Below are 16,353 nucleotides of genomic sequence, written 5' to 3'. Positions count from 1 at the left end.
TCTTTTGTCCATCAACGCCTATCACAAGGTGATGTCTTCAAATTGCTCAATTTGTCCAACCGACAGTCCCAAACCCAAAGATTAATTTACTATCGTATAAAACAGAAAAGAAGGAAATCATCACATTTGAGAAGATGGAACCTGCAAATGGTTGACATTTTTGCTTGTTAAATGATTAATCAGTTTTCAGATTGTTGCAGATAATTTTTTTGTTAATCAATTAATCACCTAATCTTTTTAGCTCTGCTATGGAAAAGAACTGAAAGTTCTTGATGTTAATAGTGTCTCCCTTCAACATGTGGCACTCATCGCTAGAAACGACTGTAACAACTATTACTATAACTATTTCTTTCTTCAGGCGTTCCTCTAATGTTTGATTTTTTTTTTCTCCTTGTAAATTACTGGTAAGTTTCACGTCCTTAGGCCGGGGATCAGTAGGCTTCATCCTTTGCTGACCACAAATGTCTACGCAGTTTATCATTCTTTGGGTGACCTGGTCACCCACAGATATATGCAACCAGCGGCAATGGGTCAAAAGTAGAATGAGTTTCATTTTAGGAAAGACTTTTTTCACTGATATACGTAGAGTCGGTGGTGGAAGAAGTATTCAGATCTTTTACTTAAGTAAAAGTAGCAATACTGCAGTGTAAAAACACTCCGTTACAAGTAAAAGTCCTGCATTCAAACTCTTACTAAGTAAAAGCACAAAAGTATTAGCATCAAAATATGCTAAAAGTACCAGAAGTAAAAGTACTCATTATGCAGAATTATTCTGCATTAAAGTGTTCATCACTTTAATGTTGCAGCTGGTAAAGGTGGAGCTAACTTCAACTACTTTATATACTGCCAGGTAGCTTAAGCCATAATAATATACCAAAGTATTAGTTGATTTTGGCCACAGACTACCCCTGGCGGCTCATCAACAACAAAAAACTGCAAGGAAGTTAGGCTGTTGTGGCGATGGAAGGGAGGACTAAACACACTTAATGCTAAAAGCACATCCAGACTTATTAACATGCCAAACTCCCAAGCTCCTTGTCCTGCCCCACCTTCTTGCTTCAGAAGCCTGTGAGCAGCTCTGCAGAGGCAGCTTGATGAACTGCTCTCTGTCTTGCTGTCTGTGTCTGAGCACGCAGCCAGGCGCTAAGCTAACAGAGCAGATCTGGCTCTCATTAGCGCATTATTGTCTCCCTGCTCCTCTGCCTGCTCCTCGGCCGTGGCTGGGTTAGCACTCAGACGAGCCCCTCAAGAGAGCAGTCATGCTGTCATGTGTAAAAATGTTACGAGACGTCGGGCATCATTTCTTAAGGTGTTGGGTTCCCAGACATCACTCACTTTGTCGTGCTCCTTGCCGGTTTGCTATCAGGTAATTGTTTTGCCATGCTGACTTATAAGAGCAAAGACAGCGAGTGAGAGGATGATTGGAAAGATCATCCTCTGCCACAACCACCTGAATTGTATATTGTAGTGAGGAACTAATATGTTCGCCATAAGGTCAGCCCTGTAATAATGAGATTGTGAAAGGGCTGGGCGACACTGAGAGGTGCAGCAGGCCTTCTCTGAGTTCACTTTAACAGAGTTCAGTGCAGGGCCCTAAGGTCTTGGGGTTGAATCTTTACGAACATGATTAAACCTCTCTTTCCTTTCTCTTCCGACGACCTTCCCTGTTCTGGGCAGAAATACTCCGAGGCACCTGTAGGTCTGCGGGCTGTTTCACTGTTTACGTTCTAAGGTGAGGTAGAGGAAAATGCCCCTTTGCTCCTGCTCTTTCCTTCTTCTAAAGTCAGCCAAAGCCAAGCTCTGGCCTCTCTTGGGTTACCCTCTGAGCACCAGAAGACTGTGAGGTAATGAACGGCATGCCCAGAACGGATGGCTCTGTCACTGCAGGTGGAAACACTTTGATTATGTGGAACCTTGTGTTTACATTGTTGCACCCGTTTACATTTAGACCCTTTGACATTTCATCAGCAACGGGAGCGTCCCGTTTCAGGACTCTGATCTATTTTGAGCTGTGTGACCTGCTGAATGCCTCAGTGTCAATCCCCTTCTCTTGACTCACTATGACAATCCTTGAACCTTCTTGTGTGGGCCCGGCTGATGTAAGTATTTTATATTAAACATTTCGGCTAAGGAGACTACCTGAATGGTGAGTAAAAACCTCTTTGGGATAATTCCTATCAGGAATTATTATGGATTCTGTCAACACAGAGGCTTACCTACATCCTCACACCAGGCCCCCATAACTTAATAAGGACAGGCCCCGGGTAAGCAGGAAACCTCAATCCTTGTTTGGTGTGAACTTCTGGCCTCGGATCCATGTAAGTCAATTCAGCTAGTAATAGAGTTGTAATTGAGTTTCCTCATATTTGATACTCTGTCAATCTAATTTAAACCTAAATGCTCGCATTGTAACCTACTCTTGTTATTTTCAAAAACACCCAGCGCCATGTGTACAGGCCCTAAAGAAAGCAGGAGACAGGGACTCCTCGCCCTCGAAGAGAAAACTCCTGTGGCCGTGGGGGTTACTTTCATCCTGGCCTCAGGTTACTGTGACAATAAGCACAAGGGCCAAAGACAAACTGGCAGCAGGGGCACTGCTGCCCTATAGAAGCAAAATGGAAGGATGAGTAACTTCATTCATCATCCCACCACCCATAATTCCCCTTTTCGACGGTGCTCCTGTCCCCTGTGGCATATCTCTGGCCACACGTCGCCTCTCCTTCTCAGATTCCACGGCCCTGTCGTCATTCAGTGTGTCAGGACGCCCAGCCGGATCCCGCTCATGCTACCGCTGCAACATGGAAGCAAATAGCCATGTACTCAGGCCATCGGCTTCTATAATAAACTAATCACTTTGTGTCAACATGGGTTGGGTGTAAGCTTTCCACATGCCTCAAACATTTTCATGGACTAGACGCATGCTTCTACTGCAGTGCTTTGCTTCCAGTGAAAAAAAAAAGTCCACATTAATAAACTCCATTTTGGGTGAGATGATTGGCATGTATAGAAACAAATTCATTATTTTGTATAAATAATCTGGCCCCTGTGTTGTAATTGCACTGCTTATTTTTCTTTGCCATGCTGATCTCGATTTTGGGGTTGGACCAGAGAATTTGTTGTAAACCACCAAGACTAAAGACCCAAATTCACTGACTTTGAAGAGACAAGGAGGTCTGGAAGACCCTGAAAGATCTGCTGTTTCTTCATGGAAGCTGTTTTTCCACCAGGCCAGACCTCAGCCTAGCAGAGTTTAGGGACAGAGTTCAGAGGTTCAACTTTTTGGCACTTTCTTTAGGTCTTGCAGGGTCTTGCAGCTTGAGGCCGTAACCTTATTTCAGGTCCACATTGCTGGGTTTTTTCCCTGAGCATTTGCAGTCCTTTGTGCCTTGGATGTAACCCGAGTTTAGGTTTATTACTGCAAACCACAGGAAGCTCAGGCTCTTTGACTGTGTAGTGGACAATTGAATTTGAAAACACAAAGCCAGCCTCTACCTCTCCCACCCTCCCACCAGCAAGCTAAAGTCAAATAAAGCTCTCTCCAAGGAAATCGTACCCAGGTCACACAAATACATTTCATTTAATTCAGACTATGTGTATCCACTATCCACTTTGTCGCAGGATTTCCTTTTAATCAGATCATGTGGAATAACAGAGGCCTGACAAGTGTTTTGTAATCACATAGCTTGCAAGAGTCATGAAGTGGGGTTCAAGCACAGGTACTTCTGTCTGTCTAATGGCCTGAAAGAGGACATTGTTTGATCTCTGGTTACTCAAAGCTACTTAAAGATCAAGAAATGAGGAAGCAGGTCTGTAAGTGGAGATTTGTCAGGGTCGTCCTTGTCAGCATTGCCCAAAGTACAAGGCAGTTCGGCTTTGCTGTCATGTGCTGAGGAGATGGGGAAAAATGGCAAAATCACAAAGAAACTACAAATCTGGCCTAACAGATGAACAGATCAAAATGGAGATATTGCGAAAAAATTTGAGATTTTACAAAGTTTAATATTCCACAGCCATTCCACTCAGGGTTAAATGTTTTGTAGGCTTCATATAATTCTGCAGTTTAATGCTCAGCCCTACAAAAACTTAGGCAGTGTCTACAAACACAATGTAAGACGTTATGTTGATAGTTACTGAAACTCTGCTAAGCTAGGCTAGTTAGCTTTTAGCTTTTAGCTTTTTTCTTCCATCATGACAGGGTTAGCTACTGCCTCATTTAAGTGGGATACCAAGCTGAATCACTTACGTGTCTTGTCCATTTGAACTAATGAACGAGTTTAATAATTAATCCACAATTGAATTTAAGGGTGGAATTTAAATGTAACTACACTACACTAAATTACATGAATTATATTTGAAAGTACATTTCACTGTGATTGTGCCCTCTATGATTACATGTGCCAAATAAACTTTATTGATTGATTGATTTGCACCAGTCAGAAGCTAAGTCAGAAGCGTTGTTGCTGCCACTCTAAGCTAGGCTAGTTACCTTTTAGAAGGACTTGTTTAGCTGCCGTTACTTTTTTACTGCCTTATTTATGTGGGATACCAAACAAGACATGTCAGATAATGACAAAAATAATAATTACTGGAAACAGGCAGGAAAAAGTAGGTAAATTAAGCTTTAGTTAAGGATAGCTTAGCATAATATTTTTTTGGCGTTATCATTTTTATATAGTAAAACAAAGGCCAAAAAAGGTTCTTGTTGTGACTCACTTTTGACTAAATATGTAGGAGTTACTGTGTTTTGGCTTTGTAGGGCAGTGCTGTTCTTGGAATTTAGGGAAGAACTGTTTTTGATTGTTTGTTTCAGATGTCAGAGGAAACTGACACCTTCAGATGCCTCACACTTGCTAACCAGATGTGCATGCATGTGGGTATTCCTTTATGCCTGCCTGCCTGCATGCAATGTCTTTGTGACTGTGTCTGTGTGAGAGCAGTGGGGTGTACTGGTAGCTGCAGTACTGGGGTGGCTATTTTGTCTACCCCTCATTTTTGCAATATGGCTCATGTTATTACCCTGCTGAGCTCCGGCTTGAACGGTACCGACTGCAGAGCTCTATTCTCCCATGTCTTGCTTTACATCAGCTTTCAAAAACAATGTCCGCCCGCCCGCCCAGCCCAGCTCCACCCCACCGCTGCCTTGTGCCCTCCTGGGGCTGTGGAAGAGATAGTGTAACAGCGTTGTTCGGGTGTAGCATGATTCTGCTTCCAACAGTTCCAACCTTGGCTTCTCACTCGCAGGGCCTGGAGCAGCTCCCAAATTCACTATGGCGCTTGGATTCCTGGGCTCGGCTTCCCAGCAGGCAGCAGTGCTGTGCTCAAATATTTACATTCATCCAATCAAGCAGCAGACAGTAGCACATATATATTACAGTGAGGTCATGAGCTGCCATCTATTACCACTTCCACTGTGTGGAGATCAAGGACTAGCTCCTGTCTTCTGAATAGACCTGATTTAAAGGTGGAAACTATAGAGGATGATCCTCTGCTTAATTTTTCTGTTTCTTTACCTGTCTGGTCCTGCATTAACACCGCTGGAGTTCCTCCCGTGCTCTGAGAGGGAGAGAGATGCTTACACGCTTTCTTGCCGAGAGTTAGATGAAAAAATTGATACCTCTCATTTCTGTAGATTAAATATGAAGCTACAACCAGCAGCCGGTTAGCTTAGCTTAGCTTAAAGACTGGAAAAAGGGGGAAACAGCTAGCCTGGCTCTGTCTAACAATTAACAAAATGTACTTACCAGCATCTCTAAAGCTCACTAATTAACATGTTATATCTTAGTACAAATACTGAAATGTAAAAACAACAACCTGTGGTTTTCCGGGGGGAGGGCATGTGCCAGGCTTCGTTTCTTCATTTCAATCTTTATGCTAAGCTAACCGGCTGCTGGCTGTAGCCTTATATTTAATGAACAAATATGAGCGTGGTATCAATCTTCTCATCTAACTCTCGGCAAGAAAGCCATTAAGCTTATTAAATGTCGGTACTATTCCTTTAAATCAAGTATTTCTATCGAACGATGCAGTATCTGATACCAATATGAACTGAGTAAGAAAGACACACTTACGCAGAGGGGTAATAAAAGAAAACACATTTATTTTTGTTCCTGTGCTTGATGTACTCCCTCTTGTTTCAGACACATTTTTGTTTCAGTACATACGTTTTGACTGAACTGATTTGTCTCCCTAAATACAGACCAAATGGGCCATTAGGCTTTCTTTCAGTTGCTATATCTCACTGGTCTCCATTCTAACTCTGGCTCAGCCAAGCTGCCGCGGGTGCAAAACTTATGACAGCTGTCTCAGGTGAATGGTGTAATATTTACTTTCTGTCATGGCAACACTGACGAGTTCTATGTTGCATGTAGTGTTGGTTGGATGCTTCAGGGTGTGATCCGCTACCACTGGAACAAAATGCAACTCCATGCAGTTTTTTTGTACTTATTCATCAGTTAGATCTGGCTCACATGTGAGAGAGAAATCAGACTTTGGACACTTCCTGCTGTAGTGTGGATACAAACTAACTTGACATCTCTGCATGCCCCTTGTTAGTAATGCTGATTCACAGAATGGCCTCCTCTCCGTCCTTCCAACAGCCCTGAAACGAAGCCCACAATGGTCACAGCCAGGCGACTCTGAATGAAAAGGAAACTGTATGAGACCATACATGTCCTCATGAGGCACCCAAAAACGGTATAAAGCGTGATGATTGAACTTAGAGGAAGAATTCGGAGTGTTGCACAGTGTGTGCTCTGTAGGCAGTGAAAGGACCATATTTTCCAAAGGCCTCAGGAGGTCTTGTGCGGTCTTTGCCAAATGGTGCTAAAGTCAGGCAGTGGGCTATAAAGCGCTGCTGTACACATCGCTGAGGTCTCCTCCGAGGCAGACGAACCACGGCTGAAGATGAGGCTGCTGTGTCTCCAACCACAGGAAACCATGTAGAGGGCCACTCTAGAAGTTGGACTTGCTTTATCTAGCACTGACGTTCATGTATGAGTGTCAAGTAGGTCTAGGATTAGGGAAGAACTCATAATTTGTCATCTATAATCAATGAAAAGCAACTGAAGTACAGTGTTGAATTTGTTCTAATAACAAATATTAAAAGTATTAAAAATCTAGCTATTGTAGGTCTTAAATTTCATCATATAATAATGTTCCTTTTGCAGCCCATCTTTACTGTCATTTCCTGCATTGTTAACTTAATGTATTTTGGATTTTAGGTCTTAAATTCAATTTCAGTTGACGTTTAAGAGAGAGCATCATGGAGAACAAGAATCATGATGAAATTGCATCATTAAAAAACTGAACTGCTCCTTACTGTCACAACTTAAATTCATAATGATATTCAATATCTAACTTTTCAAATTCAGGCTTTTACACACCTGTTATGATCTTAAGATATAGCAGCAATGCCGCCAGCCAATCAGTTGAGTTTATTATGAATTATGATATTTTTATGTTCATGAATTCCAAACAGCCTGTTTAAGTAGAGGTTGTGGTGGAGCTTTAGAAACACTTTATGTTTTGGTGAAACCCAACAACGTTTAGTGAAAAAAATGTGCTTTACAGACATAGTCAATTTGTCATAAAAATAGGAAAATATTCCTCCTTTTAAAAAAAGAAAGTCTTACATTTGCCTTGAAACCTGTAGAGTCTAAAGAAAAGCCCGAATATGAAACATACTTAAGTAAAAGTAGAAATACCACAGTGTAAAAATACTCCATTAAAAGTCCTCCATTCAACAGTTAGTCAAGTGAAAGTACCTAAGTATTATCAGCAAAATGTGCAAAAAGTATCACAAGTAAAAGTACTCAATATGGAGATGGGCCTCTTTCAGAATTTCATATTATTATATACTGTATATCATTGCATTATAACTCATGCAGTAATTACAGTATGAGCTGCATTTTATCTAGTAGCTGGTTCAAGTGGAGTTAATTTGACCTACTTTATGTACTGTTTAATGCTCTATGTATATTTTATAAACTTATCATATATATACATATATATATGTATGTATGTATGTATGTATGTATGTATGTATGTATGTATGTATGTATGTATGTATGTAAAATCTTTATTTATAATAAAATACCCAAGTACCTCAATACTGTACTTAAGTACAGTACTTGAGTAAATGTACTTCGTTACTTTGAACGACTGGTTACAGGTTACTGTGATGTTGGCAGAGTGCCAAAGGTATTCTAACCTGTTATTGTTTACACAATTTACAATGTATTGAAATGTTTCATTTTAAGCATGTTATACAATAAATTGTAAATATCACTGTTATTTCTCCTGGTCTATTATTAATTTGTCTATTTGTATTTAATTTCATTTGATCTCATTTTTACATCTAATTTGATGGATATTATGTTTTTAAATGCTGAATTAATGCATTTCTTCACCTTATGTGAAGCAATTTGAATTCCCTCTGTATTTGAAATATATTATACAAATAAAGCTGCCTTGCCCTGCCATCACTTGAATACATCTTTTTAGAGAATGCTATGTAATGTTAATGTCCGGAGAGAGAGGGGGGTTTGGTGTAGATGCAACAAAACATGCATCACAAACAGCTCACTTTTTATCCTATGCTTTCTGTAACTCCACCTTGTATATTCATCACCAAGTCAGAAATGTCACAAAAAGGGTTTGTCAGTAAACGCACCATTAGTATTAAGCAATAACATCAGACTGATGATGATCAATAACAGTTGCTTTCCATTATGGTTTAGACACCATGAAAAACAACACTATTCTGATTACAGATGGCTTAAAAATGTGACTAATAGTTCACTCCAAAAGAATTTAAAAGTAAAGTGCATGAAATTAACAGAGAATGAGTTATATGAAGGCAGCAGAAATATGGATGAAACAAAGTCCAATAATATTTCTTAAGTAGAGGCATAATTTGAGACAAATAATGACTCCTCCCAAACATTATGTTCACAACATTACAGTATGTGAAGAAAGATTAAGTGTTTGATGCAGCCCTCCTGACTTCCTGGATTAGATGTCTGATAAATGTCAGTCCGCTAAAGCAGAACGGTTGCAGTGAGTCGTAACCTGACTTCATCAAACTGCGAATCACCCGTGACGCGATCGTGAATCCAGACAGCTCCAATCCACAATTTTACGCCTAACGTGTATATATTTATCTGATTGGGGGGTGGGGGTGGGAAAAAAAATAAAAATAAGATAACTAACATCTGGAGGAATGGGCTCCTGCGTTGGCCGAGTGTGCCCATTCGATTCCAGCTTTATGGTAACATTACAGTTCTGGCTCCGGCTGAATGCTTGAGCAATGTGAGGCCTATTTATTTGCTGGCCTTGAAAACTGGCTGCCACACTGATGCCATGCTGCCTGCCAGATCTACAGCCTCTCACTCTGTCTCTCTCCCTCCACCTCCCTGTGTGCTTAAATATCACAATATGCTCTTATAAAATGGTCAAACGTGTGTGTGTGTGTGTGTGTGTGTGTGTGTGTGTGTGTGTGTGTGCGCGTCTGTGTTTAATACCATTTAAATACTACTCTGACTGTTCCGTATTGTCATCCTTTTAAAATATGTCCAGAGAGTTTCACTAGGTCTGGACACATGGAGGCCCGCTTTGTGTGGGATTTTTCCATGTGATGATGAAAAGAGATTGGACCCACCACCCTGTCCTTTTCATACACACACACACACACACACACACATACACACGCACACACACCCGACAGAGGCAGACATGCGATTGAATCCCACTCAGTCCATCAACAATGTATCTTTGTGTTCCCAAACACAAAGTGTTAACGTGAGAGGACCTCTCTCCAGGCCTTGCTCACTGCCAAACCGCATTCCTCCGGCAGCTGCCATTTCTTACATCTGCTGCATTGACGTGGTTTCACTTGACTGTAGTGAGGAATTTATTTAGCTTTTCTGTGATGAAATATTACATAGAGACACCAGGCCCTGCTCTCCTCTATGTCTTATTTGTGATCCCCTGGCTGTCATTATGTTATGAGTGGTTGTGGCTTCTGTTTTACTCTGCAGTCTGCCCGCTGCCGCTGCTGCCGCCGCTGCTGCTGCAGCAACGCACGATGGCCGCTGGAAATACTTTCTGCCCACATAAGACTTCCAACAGCGTCCTGATGTGGACATTGGGTCCAAAATACAATGTGAAAGCAGATTGATCAGAGAGCCCCCAAAAATGACACTGCCCACGTTAACCCCCAACATGAGCATTTATAGGTGGTTTATAGGTTTTGCCAGTCAATAAGTACGATTTATTTAAACAGAAGTTTTAAAAGTTCCACATTGCATCAAAATTCATTTAAGCACAAATAATATCGAACAGGCAGGATAATAAGAGAAACAAAATATAACTGGATTAGCGAATAGCTGGGGAGCATGCAATAATGCCAAAAAAGAGCTAACAGTGTTGAATATTGGACTTACATTTGTCACGTGACCAGAAACATGACTGCAAATGAATGCTAATGTCCATGACTGCTGGGTGAGTAAATAGGCAGCCATGACATGAATGCAGGTCAAGCAAGAAAGAAGCAAAAATGTTTTAATTGCTATTGAATTAGATGATAGTAAGGTAAAAATAGTAGAGCGATAAACCACCCTTGTACTATTTGTTCCTTATTGATAACATTTGATAAAGTATGTATAGTTTACACCACTGAGAGTGCACGTAATCACTTTTTATTTTGATTATTTTGTCACACATACTGATCCCAAGGTCTAGAATGAACTTCCAAGAAAGCAAGTAATGTTATGAAGCAGTTATTGTCTGTTTATACACCACTTATAAATGCCTCATACTCCTTTCTGAGGTAAAAACCCAAGAATTTCTGGCCCATGTGGAGGGATGATACAGCCACCTCAATGAGGCACTGTCTGTGCAAATTGCAAACCTTGTAAGGTTCTACTTTCCTTAACAGCCCAATCCATCAGGCTAAAACCTACATTTCAGCGCCTGGTTAAGGGCAAACCCCACACGGAACAGGCAGTCCTATCAGCTTTGGAGGATGAACTTTGGAGGGTAAAGTGGCTCTGCTGGTGACACCACAGAATGCGAAAACAGCAATCATGCAATCATGGCATATAGTGCTGCCATGAGTGTTATTTTTGAATTATGCTGCCTCAGCGACTGGCAACACCCAAAGTTCATTCACAGGAGCTGAAATAAGACTGCAATGAGATGTAAAAATAATACCTTTTTGTGCTGAAATATTTGAAACACCTTGGTCTGTGCACCAAGTCTTCTAGAACAGTAGATCCTCCGTTTCCCAATATGACTTCTGCTACACTAAGTGCTTCCCAAGCTTTTTGACTTAAACCAATGTCTTCTTGTAACTCCTCATCACAGGTTATAGCTTTAGTGTGGGCATTGGTAGGATTTGTTATATTTGTAGGATTTTTAGAGGCTCGCAAGAGATTCCAAATCCAGTATTTCACAAGTAAAAAAAAAGAGCCTGAAAAAAACCCCAGAATAGCCTTTAAGCTTATTATTATTTTTAGCCTTTATTGATGGTGACAGCAGAGGTGGTCAGGAAATACAGGGAGGAAGAGAAAGCAGGATGATATGGTATGTGTCTTACCCACTCTGCCACCAGGACGCCCCAAATAAACATCATTTTGACTGAATATTCTTTACTCAAGGTCCACTTGCTTTGCATTTTCAACCGTTTTTTGTTTTGTCTTCAGCCATCTCACCTGTTGTCACATAACCAAAGTTCTATACTTAGGTGATGCAATGACAACTGAGCAAACTGATGAAACCCTCGAAAACAGCTAGTAAGTGGACTTTGAGTTGTAATTCTTTATTTAGTCAAGTACTGCTCCCAAGGTCAAGAGCATACTCTCATGCTCAAAACAGAATTTGTTGTAACAGAAATGTATTTTAATTCTTATCCCTTTAATCATCTTGTGACCCCTCAGACTTTACACCTGGCTTAGACCAATGGCAGGATGTCAGGGTGTGGCCAGTTTAGAACTGTGGCCAACCATGGCGGGATAGATTAAAAGAACATTGTTTACTAGTTAGTGGTGAATGCTAATAAAAGATTTTTTTTTTTTGGGGGGGGGGGTGACAACAAAACAATGACTGTGTGAATGAGTTTATGTCTGACTGAACTTAAAGAAGAGGAGTTCAAAACTTTCTCAGGGTAATTTCGAGCACTGAAATACCAAGAACTATCATTGGGGGATTTCATGTGTATATGAAAATAGATATGTCATCTTAACTTTTGTTTGCCCCCCCCCCCCAGCTTTCATATCATTCTGCCCTAGACAAGTTCATCTGCTTCGTCTTGATCCCATGTTGGCAGCGGTGCGCTGGCTTGGACCCACAGCATCTCTGGAAGGGGTCTCATTGTTTGTAGCAGCTGTTTAGTCATTCTGTCTCAGGAGCTCAGAGAATGATCAATTACCAGGACTTAGGCTGTTAGAAAACGGCTGAAGTGCAGGCAGCTAAACCGCCTGCTCGTCCAGCCCTGTTGCTGTTACTGAGTGCTTATGACTCTTGGATGGACTAAGACATGGGATCCAGGGAGGAAATTCACAGGCATTATCCTCCAATAAACAAACAGGGAGATCTGCTGCATGTGGCTGTGCATGGTGGGCCTGTTTGGATGTTGGAGGCAAATGGAAAAGGATCAGACTAATCTCTGAACAACAGCAGTGAACATGAGACCTGTTGTGTTTGCAGGGCTTTGCGGTGAGACTATGACTGGGATTATGTCAGTTTACAGCGAAGAGGAAGAAATGTTTTGCGTGGTTGGAGTTTGTGTAAGCGTTGTCTCGCCGACCACACGGAATGGCGCATGTACGAGCAACTGCGGTCGATGAAATCATGTGAATGAAAACTCGACACCAGGTATCGAAGCAGAGATTTCCTGCGTTGCCTCGCCCCCAAAGACCCATTCCTGTTCCATTTCATGAAAAGTGTGTCTCCCTTTCTGTGAGAGCAGTTTACTCTGGCAACTGAGCGGAGTGTTTCAAAACCATCTACGTTTATCCATTTCCCAATGCTCTCAGATCAGAACAATGTGCATGCCTCCACAGCCTGTTCTTACAAGCGCAATTGACCCTTTTTGTTTAAAACTGGCATGTGTCACATTTTTCCCCCATTTCAGACCCAGACCTTCTCACAAAACAAAAAAGAGATGATGTCCACCTGGAATAACACCCAGCATGTCCTCATTTGGCCAAGCGCAGCATTTACTTGCGGTTCCGTGTAAGCATAGCTCTCTCCCTCTTGTTTCTGGTGGTTTCTGGAGATGTTTATTATGAGAAATGAAGACAGGAAATATTTTTCAACTGCCTTAGGTTAGCTCAACACGGAGGAGACTCAGAAACCGCCTCGCAACAGAGCTGGACACAGAAGAGCTAAAAAAAAAAATGGGGCTTTAATGCAATAATAGAATCAAGATGCCAAATACAGAATGTATTTCTCACTTTAAAATGAATAATTTAAGGAAATTATACATCAAGGAATATAATATAAGACAAAAATGTCTTGTCTGACACTAAAATTTGCAATCTAGAAGAAAGGAGTAGGGAAAAGGTTTTCTTCATTCTGAACATGTATTTCAAAGAATATTAAATATTTGCAGGAAATCCAGAAATCAGAACTAATACTGAAATAACACATTGTTGCCAGTACATACCTACTTTACATTAAAGTAATTCATTTAGTCAGTAATCTGTGTAAGCACTGTGCAGTGTAATTCATCTTCAGTGTTAGCTAATGTTTCCCAGTATCATCCAGTGGAAGTTCCCAGTATCATGCAAACTCAAACTGCGCTCATCTACAAAAGTGCCCTTCGGGAAATATGCTAATTTCTGGGTGTAATTTGTCTGCAAAGTAATAACACTTTTCTGACCCTTTGTCTCCCGTGTGGTCAGCTCTGGTTCACACAGTGTCCATGAGCTGAGCAGTGGCCGCATGCATCACCTCCTCAAACATCCATGAAGTTACAGTTGATCTAAAACAGCCCTGGTCCCAAAATGATTGCAAGGCCGGACCAAGTTTTTAATCAGTCAGTTCTTTCAGGAATCTAACAATTAGGCCCGGCAATTTTTCTCATATTTGTGTCCAAGGGCAGGAGTTAGCAAAAGACAAAGTCCTGGCTCTAATGAACAAGCATCCTCCACAGCAAGGTAACTAATTACTTCAGCATGCCACGGGAGTCATATTTCCTCATCAAATGGGAAATGATTTTCAAAACGTCTGCCTTCTTGGATTTCATTCCGTGTGGTTTTACCCGCTGTCGGTGAAGTAGAGTTTCTGGCGGACTAAATGGCCAAGGTGAAGTCTGGAGTCTGTCAAATCCCGGGCCGCGCCAAGCGAGAATCTCCACTTGTCCGTCTCCTGCACCGAGATAACTGTGCAGTTCCACGACTCCTTTCAAATCAGTCAGCAGCACAGAGAGGAGGCATGGATGAAAAAAATGAAGGGAGAAGCTATAGGCAGCATGGAATATCACTTACTTTGTCAATGGAAAATGTGGCTCAGCAAAGGTGGGGTTTGGCTGGTTCAGTGCAGCGAGGGGATGAGAGGTCAACTAACCTGATAGGATTATTTCAGGAAGTGTCAGGGCGAGCCATCTCACAGGGCCACACTGAGGTCCAGAGGCAGCTGATCCACAGGAAAACCAGCGGGGCATCTTGTTGGGTGTTTGGCCACTCCACAGGCTGCGTCCTGATTGGTCCTGACTGACAATGGAACCGCTGCACGCGGGGCCTTCCAACGCTGGGCAGCATTTAACAGTTTGTGGCGTTCGCTGCTGCCGGCTTGGGAACAGCTGCTGTCAACATCTTTATTCTCGTCTCTCAAATCACTTCTTGCAATCTACTTTTCGCCTTTAGTATCTTTCTCGTTCTGTCTTTTCTGACATAAGAGGGGTCTTGGCATCAGCCCTGTGGCAGAGCTCAGGTCCAGGACGAGCGGTGGCATGGTAGAGCCATTAATATACAGGAAAGAGAAGGGAGACTGAGCCCTGAGGAAAAGGACACACCTAGGAAGTATGAGACATAAATGTAGTCTTCCCCTGGCCTCCCTGAGATTCCCTCAGACTCAGACACTGCACAATGGCTTGGTTGTCTATTGGCGCTATCATATAGGATCCAAAATACCACAAGTGTTCAAATTATATGTACAGACTTCCTTAGGTATCCACCTCACGTTAGCGGATATAGAAAACCCAAACTTTATGAAATCTTTATTTAAAGCCATTTATCTCTTGCTGCTGCTGCTGCCCTCTTGAACTCCTGAGAGACAGATTTCGATCTGATCCTGGGTCAAACAAATAAAGTGAAACGCCCAACATCCTTCTAAAGGTAGCAAAAATACACAGGAGATAGCAAACGCTGGGGCCCAAACCACTAATGTGTGGTGTGTGGTTGACGCAGATCACTGCTGTATACATTCAGCTCCTCCAGTGGTTTGTCGTGATTAGTTTGTTTAGCTCTTAAAAACCACCCTGCCTTGTGTGTCATAAACAAACATCTGCATTATTGCGATCAGTGTCGAGCGGTGGCCCATGGTTAGAATTAAGACTTTAGCCTGGTGACATCAACAAAAGAAAACTAAAATTGCCTAAACAGGCCAGAATTTGTAGTTGTGTTTGGGATTAGTTCTTTCCCTCTTCTTTCAAACGAAAAACCCAGACACCCCTGCATATAATCTGAGGGTATTTAATGTTTAATATTTGTCTTTAAAACTGCACAAATTATATGTTATTAGATATTTTTTATGGTAAAAATAAATCTATTAACTAAATGTAATGTGAAAGGGTTTTCTCGTAGTGATGAACCCACAGAATTATCTCCCAACTCGGCAGTTCCTCTCAGCTTTTAAGCGTCTTTTAGCTGTTTAGTTGTTTGATGTACGGCCACAAATGTACCGTTTTGGTTCAGTCTCACGGCTCTCATCAACCCTCTTTCCAGTTGCACTAAACAGCTGTTTTCAGTGAAAAAGCTCTGATAACCCCACTGTACACTACCTGCCCAGCACCAAATGGCAGACAGACACAGTTAGCAACTAGCTAGTGAACATAGTGGAGCATTTAGCAGCTAAAGAGCCAGATATTTTTCTCAGGAGTTGATGGAGACAAAAAATAAAGCTAAAAGGAGTGGGAATGTTGGACTTAGGTGGACACGACTCCAAATAAATGGTAATGTTGCTCCGTATCTAGAGGATGTATAAAAATGCAATTTTTTTGCCATTTATAAGGTGATGATATGTTGTGTTTACAGCTTCTGTCGCTCCCTCCAAGGGGCCAAAATAAATGAATAACTAAACAAAAAGCTTGTGAAAATGAACGTTACCAAATGAATAAAGCACGTGATGCTC

Source organism: Siniperca chuatsi, linkage group LG19 (genome assembly GCF_020085105.1).
Source record: "Siniperca chuatsi isolate FFG_IHB_CAS linkage group LG19, ASM2008510v1, whole genome shotgun sequence".
In the NCBI taxonomy this organism is placed as follows: Eukaryota; Metazoa; Chordata; class Actinopteri; order Centrarchiformes; family Sinipercidae; genus Siniperca; species Siniperca chuatsi.
This window is presented reverse-complemented; position numbering follows the sequence as displayed.